The sequence below is a fragment of the Etheostoma cragini genome, chromosome 9 (genome assembly GCF_013103735.1).
Source record: "Etheostoma cragini isolate CJK2018 chromosome 9, CSU_Ecrag_1.0, whole genome shotgun sequence".
Classification (NCBI taxonomy): Eukaryota; Metazoa; Chordata; class Actinopteri; order Perciformes; family Percidae; genus Etheostoma; species Etheostoma cragini.
The window spans coordinates 4508120-4527214 of record NC_048415.1 but is presented as its reverse complement, the minus strand read 5'-3'; the positions used below and the strand labels follow the sequence as shown (position 1 = coordinate 4527214).

The 19095-nt window shown below is 40.4% G+C and overlaps 2 long non-coding RNA genes across 2 annotated transcripts in view; one reads left to right on the top strand and one right to left on the bottom strand.

The window, feature by feature from the left end:
- The first annotated feature begins 2039 nt into the window (after positions 1–2039).
- Positions 2040–17856, top strand: LOC117951014. The gene is made up of 3 exons (XR_004658025.1): positions 2040–2051; positions 14916–14923; positions 17789–17856. It is a non-coding gene; the product is annotated as an uncharacterized LOC117951014 (long non-coding RNA).
- LOC117951013 overlaps positions 17272–19095 on the bottom strand; it is a 20103-nt gene continuing 18279 nt past the window's right edge. Inside the window, exon 3 of the long non-coding RNA XR_004658024.1 lies at positions 17272–17283. This is a non-coding gene — a long non-coding RNA (uncharacterized LOC117951013). The remainder of the gene's footprint in view (positions 17284–19095) is intronic.

Sequence of the window (19095 nt, the reverse complement as noted above, 5' to 3'; positions counted from 1 at the left end):
AAAAACACGGGAGCTTACATAGCACACCATTTTCTACAGCACCAGTGGTTAAAACCTCTGGAGGGTACCTCAAAGGCAGGGTTGGTAATGTTAAAAAGCTACCAAAATTTAAAGTAGCACCTCCCTGGGGGCTCTGTCTAACCCCTAAAGACCATTTCAAACAATATATAAAAAGTGTATATTGGAAGTACTTACCAACCCAGCCTTTAAAACCCCAGAGAATGTAAACCAAAACTGTTTCTTTCCTAGAAAACTATACTTGTTTTGCTTTTGGGGTGAGTGTTCTGTTATTTTCACTCTTATTCAACTGTAACAGGTGGGCATGAAAGGGGGTCCCCCTACAGGGAGGGAGAGAGTAGTATGATGGATTGATGGTGGGCACGGCCGATGCCAACCTCTCTGTGACAAGGAGAGGCAGCTGAAACAGACGGTCCCCTCCCCTTTATTTGTGTGTCTATGTGCATGTGTTGTCACACTGCTTTGGCAGGGCTGGCACAACCATCTGCCTGGTCAGGGTGGTGTGTGTGTGTGTGTGTGTGTGTGTGTGTGTGTGTGTGTGTGTGTGTGTGTGTGTGTCTGGGGGAAGACAGGCCAAAGATAAATGGGTGATTGAGTGTTAAAGGCTGCCTGGTGTAACTGAATGGACCACTGGCACTGCCAGCAAAACCAACACAAACACACACACACACAAACACACACACAGCTATAGTTGACCTGCTTGGAGATTGGGCACCATGAATGTTTACAGCTCTGTGTGTGTGTGTGTGTGAGCGAGAGAGAGATATTGTTCTAGCTACTGTACATGTATCCCAGTTTATGTGAACATTGCATAACTAATAATAATAATAATGTATCTGTTCATGTGTTTCTACAAGTGTGTATCTCTTGCACTGGCATGTGTGCGTATGTAGGGATGGAGAGTGGCCTACTACAATATTATACTTTTACTAATAGGTATTTGAGTGAAAATGTAAAAAAGTGGGGGGGTAAAGGGAAGGTAAAGAAAAAAGGATATGTTGATGTTATAATATAGGCTATTAAAGTAAAGAACGCACTCTGACCACAAAATAAAGTGCATTAACAACACCACACTGCCTCTCGGTTCAAACAACAATATTCCTTTTCTACAAATTGCACTTTTCAGACATAGCATACAACTTATTAATAAGTATAGGCCAGCAAAGGGGACAAAGCTCAGACAGTTTTACAAACGTGTGTCACTTGCTTTATAAAACCAGAAGCCTGCATTACATGGCCTGCCACTTCTTATAGAATCAACAGCAGAATAAAACATCACACCGAGATGTAGCCTGTAAACAATAAAAACTCCACAACGGCTGCAGCCAAAAAAACACTAAATAAAGTAGAAAGAAAGCTACCGTTTTTACACAACCTGCAGTTCACACACACCCACGAGCCTGTGTTGCATAGCAACGTTAAAGACCGTCAGAACTACAACACTAGGGTGTGTGTTGTTTTAGTAGGCCTACTCACCTTTCTGAGCGGCCTTCTGCGAGTCCTGTCACTGTGCTGGACGCCCTGCGGAGTCCTCAATCTGCTCCAGGTTCCATTTCTCTGCTCGTTTATTCTCAATATAACCGGTCCACTCAGTCTTTCTGTCCCTGGGATTATTATCACCCCGTCACATTATCAGGCAGGTGATGGCCCTCACACACACTTCATGAAAAGGTAAAGGTTCCTCAGTGAACGAAGAAGTCACCGCTGAAGCACCATGAGCATTTAGCTAGCATGTTAGCCAGGCCGAACGTTAGCCAGCAACAGGTGTTTGATTTGCATCACTAAACGTGCTACCAGGGGGCGCAATCATTAATAAAGGTGGGTTTTTCTTACCTAGCCTATGCCAAGGTACAATGTTCCCATTTTTCACCCATAATGACGCAATTCCTTTTTATATTGCTTCTTTGTACTTTTCATATAGGCCACGGCTAAAGTGCGAACACAGGTTGCGACTGCATTCCCCGCACCCCCTGCCGCGCGCCCGCTGTTCGCTAGTCCCGCCCTACTGTGCTGTGATTGGCTAGTAGCGTCCAGTGATTGGGTGATAGCTGTGAGCGCGCCGTACTCCGTCTGTTTGTACTCCCGATTAAGTTAAACATGATCTGTTTATCCCTCAAATGGTTGTATTTATTTGTATGCCTATATTTCTATTGTAAGTTATAACCTTCAATCATCTGCCCGCAGTTGCTTCTGTGAACGATCACTGTGACTAAAAGAAAGTAATTCACCTTGTTCAGTTGGCAACACTTTCAGACAATGTCAGAGCAACTAATTTATATCAGATGAAATCAATGGATAATTCAATTTCAATTTGATACACATATAGTTAAAGTTATGGTTGTTTTTTATATGTAACTGTAGCTAGTTTTCACATAATAGTGTACAACATAATGATCTCTCATTACAGGCTACCTTTTACAAGGAAAAGTAATACACACACCTCCAAGGAGCACAATAACTCTTTATCCCATGAAACACACATTACATACATTTTGGTTTTGCTGATTGCATTCTATTTGTAACACTGTTTTGCTCTTCTTCAGTGGATCAATATGAAAATGGTTGCTCAAGAAAGAAAACCTTTGCCTAGGGAAAGCTCAAGGTGAAATTGTGTTTCAACAGGAGAAAGACAAAGACTCCCCCAAGTGACAAAATGAGCCCAAAAACACAAACAACGTCACAAATACTGTGATTTATTTTAGTGTTTAATAGTGCAATTTTGATATTAGCCTACACCAACATGTTGCAAAAGATTTTCTTTTGAAGACCTTTTATACTACATTTTGCATAAAAGTGATTATGTGTCTAAAGAGAGACACTTAACAGCAAGTCTGATGTTTGACAGTAAGTTGACAGCTCACTTAGCAGAGACACTGAGACAGAAGAGCACAAACAACATGATTGTTCTGTCTTTTCATCTCTCTTTTTCTCTTTCTCTTTTTCTCTATCCCTCTCTTTCCTCTCTCTGTCTCCTCCCTCTATCCTTGCTTGAGACGCAGGACACAGAGAGGCAAACCACTGCACACACAGCAGTGAGAGCAACAGTATCTGCTGTAATCACACTTGTCTGTCTGCAGCCTATTGACTGATGTTAACTGAGACCCACTCTGTGTGTGTGAGTGTGTGTGTGTGTGTGTGTGTGTGTGTGTGTGTGTGTGTGTGTGTGTGTGTGTGTGTGTGCTATACCCTGTTGCTTGGATAAGAAAAAAAACAACAACTGCTGTTGTAATATATATGTAGCTAAACATATGATTTGAGTGTGTGGCCAAACGTCCTGGCCTGTGTCCCCTCCACCCCTCTACTCACTTCACCTATCTATCCATTCCTCCCTCCCTCCACTTATTTCCTTCCTCACTCCCTCCCTCTGTTCCTACCTGCCAGCTGCTGCTCAGGGCGTCCTGGCTCTAACAGTTCCCCCTCAGACAAAAGAATGGGTAGAACTACAAAAAAAAACGAATGGACAGCTAGGCACTCCTTTGTTCCCTGCACCACTCTGCCTCCCACCATAACCTTGTTCTAGTCTAGTTCTCTCTCTTCTCTGTTTTATCCCTGGGGGAGTCTCCATGGTCTCTGGTGTCCCAGTCTTGTCTAACGGTCACTCAGACCGTCTTGTCTGCACAACTTGAACTACAATGGCCCGCTCTCTAACACGGGGCCAAGCACAGGGCCAGCAGGGGCTTCACCTTCAGTCTCGTTTCCATTACAGGACCAAACAAAGCACCAGGGTGTATTCCTCAGGTCCACTTCAGCTTCCTTCAACTCTTTTGACTGTGCTATTTCTTGTTGTTGTGTAATATCTGTGTGGCAAGTGATGGCCTAATGAAGGACTTTCCTGAGGCCTCAGTCTGTGTAAATCAAAAAAAATTGGAAAATGACAATAAACCCATCTGCCATTGTTTATCAGAACCCTGTTTCTAAGTCATTACGTTTTCTCCTATATGTTTTGGTTTTTACAAATTACATGTAGCATATTTAATGATATTTTTAAGTAAAGGTTGTTTATTAATGTCTCCATATCTATTAATTAAGTTAAAGCTTAAAGCTCACTAGTGTATTTGTCAAAATATACTGTCTTGTTTAAATACTTTATTTATTTGGCACTTCAGCCAGAGTATTTTTAAACACAATTATCTGTACCTCTACTTGAGTGCGGGAAGTAGGTACTTTTGCCATCTCTGCCATTCACCATTCACACACATTCATACACTGTGGCCGAGGCTGCCGTACAAGTTGCCACCTGCTCATCAGATAATCACTCACACACATTTACACTCCAAAGGTGCAGCATCAGGGGCAACCCGGGGTTCAATGTCTTGCCCAAGAACACTTTGACACGGGACTGCAGGGCCAGGCATCAAACCACCTACCTTCCGATTGGCAGCTCCGCACATGTACGCGTACATACATGTGTGTACAAACCACTCTTACCTTTTTCTAATTACATGTATTGTATTTATAATGTAACCCTTTTTTGCAAAGTCCAGCAGCACTGCATTCTCATGAGCGTATGATATAGTGCAAAAATGTATGCACAACAACATGTAAGATGTCCTACAAAACTAGACAGAGCCTACAGTACTAGAATTACATTTAGGAAGAACAACCAACAACATTATGAACAAAAAAAAAAACTTTGACACAATGCCTATTAAGTACAATATGTAGTAGGTCCATGTTACTTTAAGAGTTCCAGACAAAGTGCAATAGTTTTTGAAAGGACAATGATTTTCTTTTTTCACTCTCACAACTATAAACTATTGAAGCAGCTCTGCCTTTAATTAAAAATGTCCTGGCATTATTTGATTGTATGAAACCAAGAATTTCTCCAGCACAAGGCTGATGCCAGTGTTGAAAATCCATACACATATACAAGATGTGATGAGAGCGCGTTGAAGGGTATTTGAAAAACCTTCAGTGTCTTAAAAATGTCCTTGATTGCTTTCAGTAGCGGCGGTGGACAAAATCCCGTCGATATGGATTGAAGGTAAACGTACATATTTAATTCAACTGATGTAAATCTGTCTCCCCAACCTGATGATCTCGCACTGTGTGACTCAGACGTATAATCCCTTTCAACATGTCATTGTCGTGTCACCCAAGGCTTAAAGACATTTGTGTGCTCATGACAGACCAAAGACAACCATTTGTGATTTATTGGGGTCCAGAAAACGTGTCCTGCCTCAGGAAGAGTGACAGAGTCACCTGAAGTTTATGATGGATGCTTTCAGCAAATGCAACTGAAAGTGTCTTAGGCACATGACCTAAGGCACAAAATGAAACCGAGTACAACATGAAAACCCTGGACTATGGAACTGGAAGGTGTCAAGATACCCTCCACAGTGAGGGTCATGGCTATTTCTCCATCGTCAAAGTTAAACAAGCTTGAAATCTGCCAAATCATATGAACCCGAGGTGCCTATAGCTACTTAAATATTACAAAACCAAACAAAGCAAAAATGTGAAACACACAAATATGTAGGATAAATAAAAAGAGCGGGTCCCAGCCACCTAAAGTTCTCTACCCTAACATTACTTTTAATTGGGTGTAGATCTGACCAATCGTCTCAATTTTGGCTTGGCATGACAGATGATGGAATAAGAACACAGCTGTGTTTACATGCATGCACCCTGATCTATTGTATATGTCAATAGGATATTCGGTTAATCAGTCAAGATTATAACAAGATTTATTAAGATTTCACTTCTTTAATTTCCTTACCTCAGGATGAATTGTAATGGTTTTGTAATAATTGACTTTTCCTCTAACACAAGACCACTCTCGTAGTCAATGTGTGATTGGCAATGGACTTGTGCCCCAGTTGACTGTCTCTTTTCTTTAGCAGAGTATTGGTTCTGTATTTGTTCTCCAAAGCCTTTTTATTGTTCTCTTGTTTCTTCACACAAATTTGCATCCTGCAACTTGGTACAGCCACAAATATTTAACCAATTCCAATGAAACATCCAGCCCACAAGACTTTTTATGCCTCACTTCACACCATCTAGATGTATATCCACGTCCGTTTGCGTCCTCTTGTACAGCGATATCACATACTGCCTGATACACACTGCTTATCTGCCTGATAACTTTAATAATTTATCACAGCCTCCATCAGATTACTGTAATCAAATCCCTTTACTAATCAATTTCCAAATGCGGAATGTCAAGCCATATGTATGCATAAACAGGATGTTTTAAAATAAATATTATTTAGAGCCACAGATAAGTGAGTGAGTGTTTGTGTGTGTGTGTGTGTTTGTGTGTGTGTGTGAGTGTGTGTGTGTATGTGTGTGTGTGTGTGTGTGTGTGTGTGAGTGTGTGTGTGTGTGTGTGTATTTCGGTGTGTTTTGTCAAACCTCTACTGAGTGACATCTGATGGCATTCTTTACAGGTAAGATGAAGTGCATTGTGGGAAGTGTTAATGTTTAACAGTGTGTACATATAAGGCAAAGGAAAGAACATCTATCTGTCTTTCTATAATTTTATCTTTCTTTCTATCTATTGTTGCAGAGTTCCTCTTGTTAACCTGTTGCCCTTGGGGACGTTAATAATACAAGAGGAACTAATTTCGAATTTGACACCAAGGATTGCCGACCTTCAGCTTTACAAAATAACTCCTCCATCAATTATTGAGAGAACAAATCCAATATGGAGGGCAGTCTGCATCGACAGAGGGACAGAATGAAAGATGGACTGATGTGGAAATAAGCTGATACACAAACAGGCGGGCAGACAGGTAAAGTTACCTCAGACTCTAGCCAGACTCTAGCCAGGTTAAAATCCAAATGTAGTGCGAATTGTAACTTGCAAATCAATATACGTACCCATCCACTATAGAGTTGGTTCATGGAGTTGTGTCGATTCTCCAGCCGAGAGCCAACCTCAAAGAAGTGTAGTAAAGACAATGGAAATATGGCATTTATGTTGGCTTTATGTATTCATTTGAGGACAGTCTGCCAACGTTTTGTCTGCCACTAGTTGTCATCTCTTCACTGGACATTTAAATCATTTCATTTACTGAATCCATTTCACTTTTGACTTTTTTTTTATTGAAAGACTGACTTATCTACCTCCTCTACTTATTTTGAGGGTCTTTCTAACTTTGGCATTTCCACTCAGGAATCTTTTATACTCAAACAAAAAATCTTGAGCTTGTGCTTCACTTGCTTCAGCTTGAATTAAAGAGCCCATTCTGCTGCAGGGAAGTAAAAATAATGTTAACGGAGTGTTTCTATTTTCTGCCTGACATTGACATAAGTTTTAGTTTCATGACCTACCCAAAACTACTGCAACAGAAAACACACTACATGCAAAATGCTGAAAGCAAAAGCAGAAAAAGAAACTTTGGCACATACACACACAGTGTGATCCAAACAGTTCCACTCTGAAACATTTCAGATGAATTGAAGGTACTTTATTACTACTAAATACTAATTGAAGTATTTACATTGTGGTATTTCCACTTTTATATAAAGTAAGTAAAGCATCCTTGTACTTATTTCACCACTGTCTAACATGGCCGCTGAAGGATGGATTACCCTTAACGCTCTTTGGTGGAATATTTTCCCGACCTCAACCCCCCCTCCCACACACACACACGCACACACACACACCTCACCCACACCCCCCACACAAGAGCGAGTTGTGAAACACTTCGAAGCAGGACAGGCGATAAGCTGAATGTGATCTGCATGGGACTGGTGCGTGAGTATGATGTGGTGTGAGGATTACTGGTGCTAATACCAGGTGTTAGGGAGCAATCACCCTACCCATACACACACACACACACAAACACATACACGTCACAGCTCGTCTCCAAGCACCTCAGCTCTCCATCAGCACACAGATCAGACAAACACAACACCCACGCACAAATGTTTGACTCACCGCGCACAAACACACTCACACAGGTGTGCACGTAGAGTATGCACACCTGCGCAGAAACATGCGCAGAGACAAAATGTGCACATCCTTGTCAGTGGATGCACACACACACACACACACACACACACACACACACACACACGCACACACACACACACACACACACACACACACACACACACACACATATATATCACAGTGCATTTACAGAGCTGGCTGGCTGCCTAAGCTGCTAATTACAGCTGTGTGTGTGAACTCTCACTCTCACTGACTGAACAACCCTATATTAAAAACCAGAGAGAGAGAGAGAGAGAGAGAGAGAGAGAGAGAGAGAGAGAGAGAGAGAGAGATAGAGAGAGAGAGAGAACCTCAGGGTAGTTCCTCCATAATCCATATTTAATGGCTTATGATGGTACAGCCTGTGGTTATGTTCTGCTTGTGTTTTCATTAGGCCGATTAAAGGGATATTTACAGAAAACCCTTCTGTTCTGTAAATAGTGTGTTTGTCTGTGTGTGTGTGAAGATGCTCGACAAGCTGTACAGTCTTTGACCTTCATGCCCTTTTTTGTGTAATATACAGTCAAAATGCAACTTATGTGAAGCTAAAAGCCTTTAAGCCACAAAGTACAGCAGACTGTAGAGAGACACTCAGAAGGCTTGTGAAAACACATTTTATTCTTTGAATTATGCAGACCGCACAAATGATTCAATTTAACCTTTCATTCCCATCAATGACCATTCATTTGTGGAAGGTTGGGATCAATTACAAAGTGAGAAGCACAGTAGTGTACTAACAGAAGTTTTAACACTAAATGACCTGACTAAACTCTCTCATTAACTGTACCTCCCAAATCATCTTTGAACTACTTAATTCACAATTTTATGGTTCTTTCCAGTTAAAGAGTGCTTTTTTGCTCCAGCATATTACACAAAATAAAAAGTCTTTGTTTCATTTTCCATTCTTTTCTCTTTCTGTGTTTGGTCGGGGAACCACAATAGAAGCCCCTACATGCTTAAAGATCGTGAGCGGCTTCCCCAGACTCTGACTCTGGATAATGAAATGTCTTTTCTGTCCAACCTCTGCGACTTCCATTGTGGAAGCAGGTTTTTATGAGGAGTCATAAGAAATTGGGCAGATGGGGAATACAGAGGAGGGAGTACAAAAAGTGGAGTAATTAAATACGGAGCAGGAGAGAGGTTTATCCTTGGAAATGAAGCCACAATAGCTGATTGTGCCTATTCCAACACCATGGTGATTTCATAGACATTTTGCCTTGTGTTGGTTCAGGCAGTTCTAAACCTGTGTGCCCCTCTCTTGTGTTAAATTTGACAAATTAAAGCTTAAAGTGTATGATTTTGAACTTGAGCGCCAGGAATTCAACATGATTAAGGTCCCATTTGAAAGAGCTGCAAATGTCATGACTCATGACATCAATCAACCAACCCTGGAAATACTAACAATTTGATTGTTATCATGAATAATTCATTCCTCAGTGCTTGTATGGTCATGAATTAGAAAGTAGACCTGAACATTTCAGTCCTCTAAAACACAGATCACATCTCTTATTTGTTCAGCCCTTCAAAAAGGTCTAGAGTTGTGCTCATAGACAGCTTATTTTCAAATTGGATAAACAACAGACCATTCAGAGTTTAGTGGGAAGGATTAGGAATGGGGATGTTACCTTCCAACAAAGCCAGCCACCTAGCTTCATTAATGAAAAACCACCACAGAAAAAAGGGGAGTAGGGCTGTAGCCAACTCAGAATTTTGTCAGTCGATTAATAAGAATGTTCAACCATTTGTTCCCTTTTCTCTTCTTATACACTAGTTATTTTTTATTAAGGGTGACAGAGACATAATTAAGTAAACAAACTAAGTTAGCCATCATAGCTAATGCATGCTAACGACGGATCTGAACTCTATTGTGTAGAGTTGCCGTGAGCTGCCGGAGAGTATCAGGACAAACGTGTCCCCAGGAGTACACGGACAGACAATAAAATGACTGCTCAGCTAGAATATTCTGGATTGACTGAGGGGTCTCCAACTGATGATTCCAATTTGACTTTCAGGTGGCAACCCTTGCAACAAGCGTAGATTAAACAAGTTGCCGTAAGTTGATAAAGCAACTCTTAAATCATCATTTAAAAATGTTAACTTCTCCTAGCAACCGCTACTGCAGCTTCTGTGTCAACCGTAAATTAGGTCTTTACGCACCTCTAATACAAAACAATGTCCCTCTTAGCAAGAAAGCGGTAGGCTAACATCAAAACAGTTTCACCCTGATTGAACATGGTGAAACAGTTAAAGTGTTGGTTTGCAGTAATTTCACCCTAGGGTCCTTTGCACCACAACCCAGAGCCAAACAACAACCCAGAAGCTATTTTCACCTGGGACGAACATTTGGCGCGTTAGCGTTAGCTGGTTAGCATATTGCAGGGCAATACCAAACTTCAACAGTAGTAGAAATAGGTTATGCACTCATACAAGGATGAATTGAAAATTTTGTAAGTACGCCAGGAGTTTATTTAAATAACACTTCTGCTCTCTGCTGCTACTGCTACCGGCAGTAAAAGGAGTGCTTAGGGACGTCTACAAATTGCAACACCAAAAAGAGATTCAACAAAACTATTTACTAAAAATAATACTTATTTTTTCAAAGTGCTGTAGTAGAACTAGCATTAGGCAATTGATAACTGAATTAAATTTGGTGACATTATCTTATTTAATTATTAAATTAATGAATATTTTTGTTGTATCTCTTTTCTGTGTTGTAATTTGTAGATGTCCCTGAGCACTAGAAAACAAACACTAGAAAATAAAACAAACATTAATTTCGCGGATTGTGAAGCGGCGATATTCACGCCAGCGTCCTCATATTCCAACATGAGACTGAGCACAACTGAGGAGCTTTCAATGGCTGTAATCAACCTATTAGCCATCTAAAACATCAGTTAGGCAGGTGACCCTTCACACAACAATCAATTTTCCACAAAAGAGTTGACTTCCAGTAACGTTTTGAAGTAAAAACTCAACATTGCGAATTATGTATTGCTGATATGCACATGTTTAAGGGAAAGTGGACTTTTTGGATATGTGTGTTGTTATGTCTTTCATTAGTGCAGTTTTATGCAAATGATAATATAATCAGAAGCACACCTTTTGGCCTGACTTCACACTTTTTATCCACCCAGAGTGGAAACTATAGTTTGCAGTTGTTCACTTACTCACTCCACTATTTCCTAATGACTTAGTCAACACTCAAGCTATCTGCGTGCATGCCTTGGTGTGTGTGTGTGTGTGTGTGGGTCTGTATGTGGGAGTGTGTGTGTGTGCCCACAGTACTGTTAGGTTGAGGTGTTGACAGAGGAGGAAGGTAAGAGTTGTAGAATTTTCCAGATGACTGCAGACACTGATGGCTAAGACTAATATAGAACTAAAATGATCAGACTGAATGGGCCAGACAATGTGGTGGGATGTCACGTGACCAGCCGGCGGTCTCCTAGTTTTGGTATGTTATCATATCATACGTTTTATTGTGCATAACGTTTTACACAATATCATACAAGCCTGTTCATGAGAATGCGTTGCATCTGTAGAAGGTCAACGAATACCTCCATGAAGGCCTGGATGTTGAAAAAACACTGTTCAATCTAAGAAAGGGGCAGATGTGTACATTTTGAAGTGTTTCTTTAATGAAGCATCTTGGCATTTTAGGAAAATTGGCAGATGAGAAATTCATTTGTCGTCTGTCACAATAAGTCATTTGTACTCACATTCATACTCACTTTTACAGTCCATGGTGTCCTTTGTTTCATTGTGTCTTTTAGTTTTTTACTGTATTCTATTGTGTTGTTTTAAAACTGTTTGGTCATTTTGACAAGTCTCTCTCTTGTCCTTGTAATCCTAGTTACAACCCTTTTAATGATTGTTGTGCGCAAATTGCCGAATAAATTTCCCAGGAAAACTGATTATTTGCATCCTTGCACGTCTCTAATAGTAAAAGATATTGGTTTTCATTTCTAATATTTCTTACCTGTTACATTATTTGCCTGATTTTGTTTAATTGTAACGCTAAAATGTTAAACCTTTTTCCCTTTGTAAAGCCGTGTGTAACTATGTTTTAAAAGGTGCTACACACATACAGTTTATTATTATCCTGATAGTGGGTTTACCGCTGTACTAACTCAATAGTTCATTATGTGATTCTTTCTTGCTGTCAGCAATAAATAATCTGTGTATATTGGGGAAAATTGTTAAAAGGTTTGAATAATCTCATAATCCTATAATTTGCCTCAATTAAAAAATTAGTAAAAGTCCTTCAAACAACTCCAAAGCTGTCTAATTTACATGTAATACCTTGAATGCCGGTTAGCAACCATACATCCAGGCATGCCCAGCTGCTGAAACTGGAACTGCTGCTAACATCACAATATATCTACAGTATATCTACATTTGTTAAATACAGTAAATATTATGTAAACAATATCTAGATGAGCCAGCATAAGCAAGTTTTCCCTGAGTGAAGAGTAGTTCTTTTTTTCTCTCCCATCTTTAATAGACAGGACAGCTAGGTGAGAGAGGGGAGAGAGGAGGGAAAGACATGCAGGTAAAGCCAAAGATCGGACTCAAATCCTGGACCTCTGCGTCGAGGCATAAACTTCTCTGCACGTGAGCGAGTAGTTCTGAACTTTGTTGAAGTAAACCTACAAAGTGCAATAAATGCAGATGTCACAGGAATGTTCCAACTTTAGAAAAGGGTAATCTGCCAATTAAGGTTTAAACCTTTTGTGTCAAGGCTGGGCCAGCTCTCTGTTTGTGTGTGTGTGTGTGTGTGTGTGTGTGTGTGTGTGTGTGTGTATGTGTGTGTGTGTGTGCGTGCGTGTACATGAGGAAGTGGTGGGGATGAGGCTCTGTCAGCAGGCTGGATTAGACCCAGTGCAGTTTCGACAAGAAGAACCTTTTCAGTATTTCTCATCAAAGAACACACACACACACACACACACACACACACACACACACACAAACACACACACACAGTTTTTCACTCAGTATGAGCAAATCAGTGTTCACACAAGGTAAAACACACCTGTTGGCATGGTGTGTGTTTGTGACTGTGTAAACCCTCCTCCGAGCAGCAGGGTTTAAGCGAGTGCTTTAGAGATCAGAGGTTTCTCAGGGCGATAATACAGCAAACTCCACTCCCTTCCTCCCAACCAAACCAAATACACCTGAAGATACTCACACAGCTGTGTGTGTGTGTGTGTGTGTGTTTGCGGCAGGGGAAAGGGGAAAGGGGAGGAAAAGGGGTTTGTAGGGGAGGGGAAAGTGAACACACAAGCAGTTGCTCTAATATGCGAAAACAAACACACGCAAGTTTGCTCTCATATCTCGTATTCTCTCTCTCTTACACACAACCCTCCCCCCCACAAACACACACATGGTCCAGGGTTGGCAAAGGATTACAGCTTGGTGGTGCAGCTTAGATGCGAAATGTGAGGAGGCCTAGGATTGAATTTTCAGACTAATTCAATAATTACAGCTGTTTTGACCTAGAAGACCTGACAACCCGTCTGTCTGTCTCTGTACCTGTACCTGTCTGACAAACCTGCCACACAACTTGTCTGTGTGTCCGACCTGTCTATCTTTTTGTTCCTGTTTGACTCTGTACCTGTCTGACTTACCCTACCACCTTTACCATTCTGAATTACCTGTCTGTCTTTGTACCTGTTTGACTCTGTACCTGTCTGTCCTTAAACTGTATGTACCTGGCATTATATACCTATTTGTAATGGCAAATGTCTGTCCATATACATGTCTGCCTGTGTGTCTCTCTGACCTGTCTGCCTTTATCCAGTCTGTTTGTCTGTACCTGTCTGTCTCTGAAGTTCTCTATCTGACTAATTCTCCATCAGCCCCTATTTGTATCCTAAAAATAAATCAACAAGTAGAACCAACAAGTCTCTCTTTCCAAACAGCAAATAGCACCATCCCTTGTCTTTGTGATCACCTGTCTGACTCTGTGTGACTCTTAGCTATCATTCTACCTGTCTGTCTGGCAGCCTGTCTTCTTGACAACCTTCCTGCCTTTGGTTTCTAGCTATTGTCGTTGTGTGAGTGTGTGTGTGTTATAACTGGTAATTATTAGGTCACACAGGGTTTAGTGCTTGGCTGCTACAAACATAGGTGTACTGTAGTTGCCGTGGTAACATAATATGTAGAGCATGTTTTAAGCCGTGTCTCCTGTAGGCCTCACCTGGTTTCATACTTTGACAAAGTTTGCGTGAGGATTTCTTGCCGACCAGGTTAAAATGACTTTTATGGATGACTTTTATGGCTTTGTAACACCGCCGTCATTTACCACACAGTCGGCGCATGTGAGAAAAGCTTAAGACAATCAAAGCAAGCATTAAAAAATGACAATTGATGGATGGTCTGGTACAGGAAAAGTCAAATATGTGACACTAGTGATTTGTCATTGTACTTTTATAAAGTTGGGGGAGTCAGAAGAGAGAGTTCCCCCCCCCCCCCCTTTCCTTCAGTTTTCACAACCAAACCAAGATAACCCTGATGACATCATCCAGTGTTGTTTGCTCCAACTTGACAAAACCCCTGTGGCACGACAGCCGTCATTATCCAACAGGCTGAGTAGCACTCCTTATGACTGGTAAATGTGTGGAGTTTCCCCTTTAATATTCAAATGAGTCTGAACATACAGTTAAATGTACCTGCAAATGAATGTTATTAAATTTGGAAAATGTTATATTAAGATTAATTAAAATGAAATTAATTTGCAAGTTAATCATAGCAGTGATTATTATTAGGGAATTTACATTTTCACATTTAGGCAATAAGCTAATGCGCTAATCCTGAGTGATTCAGTGCAGCAGTTAAACCACACTGTCATTACAAGTAACAGCAAAAAAGCAGAGTAGTTACAGTAGAGTGGGTGTTTAAATGAGATAGTATTATTATTATTAATATTATTTATTATTCTTGTTGTTTTGGGCGTTATTAGTACTGCATGTTAAAGGTTACAGGTATCAGTGGTAATTAATGTCATGCATGAATAATAAAGACAACACGTTGTAGCTTGAAAAAAATAAGACACAACACCAAAAGGTATGCTACATTCTGTGTGAATATAATGTGCAAATATAAATAATAAATGACAGTGACAACAGTCAAAAAAAAAGTAGGAAGATGTAAACTTCAGGTCAAAGCCTGCATTCAGTATTCTTCTGTTCACCAAAACAGTAGTTAGTTCAACTTGAACTGAAGTCATGGAAATAAAGTTGTTCATAAACAACAACAAAAGTATGATTGAGCTCACGTTGTTTGTGTTATTACAGCAGCTTTGTGGTCTGTGCATCTGTGTTTATGTAAGTGTGTATACATGCATTGCCCGGGTCTATGTTCAATTAAGTGCATGGAAATTTGTGTGTGTGTGTGTGTGTGTATGTATGAAATCAGATGAGCTCATTGTAGCACTGTGAATGGTAATCATACAGCCCCTCTCAGCAGCCGTGTGTAACCTACTGAAACCCAAACAAGAGATGAAGTGTGATAACACACACACACACACACACACACACACACACACACACACACATACACACACACACACACACACACACGATAGGAGATGCAGGACTATTGTGGAACTTGAACCCTCATGTCTCACTGCCAGGTGATCTCATGTTTTGGCCCAAATAAGAGAGAGACAGAGAGAGAGAGAGAGAGAGAGAGAGAGAGAGAGAGAGAGAGAGAGAAAGAGAGAGGAAGAGAGAGAACAGGAAGGAAACAGGGACAGTAATAAATAAACCAGCACAATCTGATATATTAGCTTCCACCTTTGGTTGCTGTCATTCAATAAGTAGGAGCACATAATATTGATATTTGGCCGGAGCAAGGACCACAGATGGAAATCTCAATCTCATTTTCCTTCCACATAGTCACCTCTGACCAACCCTAATGTATTACTGTGTTTCAAATTTTAAAGAGGGACAGGAAAATTGCTCACAGAATAATACAAGAACTACTGTAGCAGTTGAACACAAACCCCTTGCAAAAGATCAATGGTTAAATGATGTACTGTATTTCATGTATACATTCAATATTAAGATGACTTGTATGTCTATATGTGAATTTATGTAATATTAAAACTGCAAAAATAAAAGGATACAAGTCAAACCGATGGTGAAGTGTTAGTTTGTCAATTATTTTGCTTGATAAAACGTCTTCTCAAGGCATCTCCCTCTTTCTCCTCACTCCTGTTGCACCGAGGCAACTTGCCCCTCCATTATTCCTGTTGGTACAGTACTTTGGGTTGGGTAAAATCTAGCATACTGTCCATTTGCCCAACGTAACTCTGAATGAATCCGGTCAGATGAATCAAAATAGCTGGAAACACCTGTGTGGCTGTGCAAAAAATACGTGATTTTAATTGGTGTTCAGAATGGTAAACGAGTCCTTCACTCTGTAGTGTAAAACAAAGCTGTTTTTCATAAACAAAGCTCCCTGAGAAATGCATCTGGTAATACAGAAAAAAGTCACGTATTTCTTATATGATGAGAGACACACACACACACACACACACACACACCCCCACACACACACACACACACACACACACACATAACCCCTCACGTTCCCCACCAACCCTTGCCCTCCGACCTTAGGCTGTAAACAGGTGGACGCCGGGGAAGTGGCAGTAGCAGTGGGGGGTATTATTTGCTCTAATTGGTTTGGTGGCCTGGAAAAAACAGACTTCTCCTCCTCAATTCTTTATCTGGTGCCACCCAGTTCTGCTTTTTTTGAAAAACACACAATTCCCAAAACTACACATACAGTACAATGCCTCATATCACCATCTAAGTGAAACTGCCGTACATGCCATACATACAACACATCTCAGTACATTTTTGGATGTACCATGTAAAGTCTTTATCTAAAGCTCGTTTGGCTTTGATAGGCTTCTATCTACATTTCAATACAATGTTCTAAAGTGAAAGTACTTTCACGGTCATGCCGGGGTTGATCACATGATCACTAAGTTTGATCCTGATCTCATCAGAGATTGCTCTCCTTCCTTCTCTTCTTTACCCTCATCCTCTTCCAACTCCTCTTGTTCCCCGTCTTCCTGCTTGAACTTCCTCAATGTTGTCCCCTGACCTTTCCTCCAACTCCCATTGATCTCTGTTCATTGTTGGTATCTATTGTTGAAAACATGTCATCTGACCTTTGATCTATTTATAGGCCTAAAATGAAGCACTGATTGGTTAATGATCATCTAAAATCTTTACATAGCACATGATTTTTGAGACCTTTCACTCAAAGAGCAAAACTACACACCAAATCTCCAAAACCATAAGCTATTTCTCAGCCTTTCCCTGTTTTTGTTTACATAAAAAACTGTTTTCAAGACACTACACACAATTCTCCACCTAAGACACAAAAACCGAATCAAAAAGCCAATCAAAATGATACACTTATTCACCAGACACACACACACACACACACACACACACACACCACACACACACCACACACACACACACACACACACACAAACTCACTCCTGTAAGTGTTCAAACATATTATGCATACCTGAACACTAACCAATCACTGCTTTAGTATAGGCCTATACATAGGTCAAAGGTCAGATTACCTGTATTGAACAATAGATGCCAACAATAGACAGACAGCAAAGGGGAGGAGGAGGGAGAGAAAGAGGGCGACACGGAAGAGGAGGGAAGAAGGAGTGCTCTGATCAGATCAGGGCCACACTTATTCATCATGTGATCAACAATGGATTGACCAATGAGTAAAGGACATCTTGAGTAGCTTTACAGTGGTGTCCATACTTCAACCCTTCAGCAATGAGAACAGGCAACTATCTAATGACTATTTCAGCATTCCAAATCAATCAGACCTTGTCTTGCACAAAGTGCAACCAAACATATTTATTATGAAAAACGTGTTTGCTTTTTAATGCGAATGTTTCATTTTGAGATGTATTTATGGCATTTTGAATGCAGTGTTTTATTTTGAAGGCAATATGAGGCCTTTAGCATTTTGTGTGTGCAATTGACAGTTTTTAAAAAAAGAGACAGTTTGGGAAACATTTGTGAGCAGCTGTTATAACTGCAAACTCATTGAATGTTCCGGGGTTTGTGGAATTGTCCACTGATATGATATGATATATGATATGATACAACATGATATGATATGACATAATATAATATGATATGACATGATATGATACAATATGATGTCATGATATGATGAAAACAATACAAAAGCAATTTCATCCACAGCTTCGAGTCCAAAGCCTACACACAACATACACTACTTTACACAAAATTAAAAATAAAGAAACACTATTAATATTGTGATGTTGGCAAATTTACTTTTTGTTACATAAGTCAAGATGCTTAAAGAAATGTGTCTTACACAATTTGACAGATACAGAATGTACTGTAACTGTTCTTTGCTGTGGTTTTGGTGGTAGTCTATAAACCTGCAAGGGAATATTGACAACATTTTTATTTGGGGCTAAACTGTTCCTTTAAGAAAGAGTGGTCCTGTTTGCAGTGAGAGGGAAGACTGGAGGGAAGAGTAAAGGAAAAACGAAGGGCAAGAGGAATGGAAGGCAGTCACCTGTGGTGTGGGAATGGAGCAGTTCTCTCCACAGGGGTTGGTGGTTTCTCCTGCTCTCCACTTCCCACCCCACTTACCTCATCCCCCTGTTCACCTCCTCCTTCTCTTTGGATACAGCTGCAGGAGGGGAGGTGTGGGTGGGGGGTATGAGGGAGAAGTGGATACGTGCACAGTGAGCGGGATAAAGTGACAGGAAAGTGACAAGAGACAGAGATCACGATATATCAGGGGATTGAAGCTGAAGCAGGTGAAATAAATAGAACTACAATGACTGTGTATGTGTGCTTTGTTATTAGATTGTTTTAGAAAACATTAATACACAACACGCTAAAACAGAACTGTCTACACTGTTGTGTAGACAAAAGTCAAATCATAGCAAGTAACATATCAATATCTTTGTTTGCTTTGTTATTTCCTCTGATTGTTTGTCTGATAATAGTGTTTAATTTCTGACTGCATCAATGCTAGATGTTTGCGTTAACAGTAGCTCGGAGAAGTTGTCTTCATATCTACATCTCTATCTATATATATTTCCA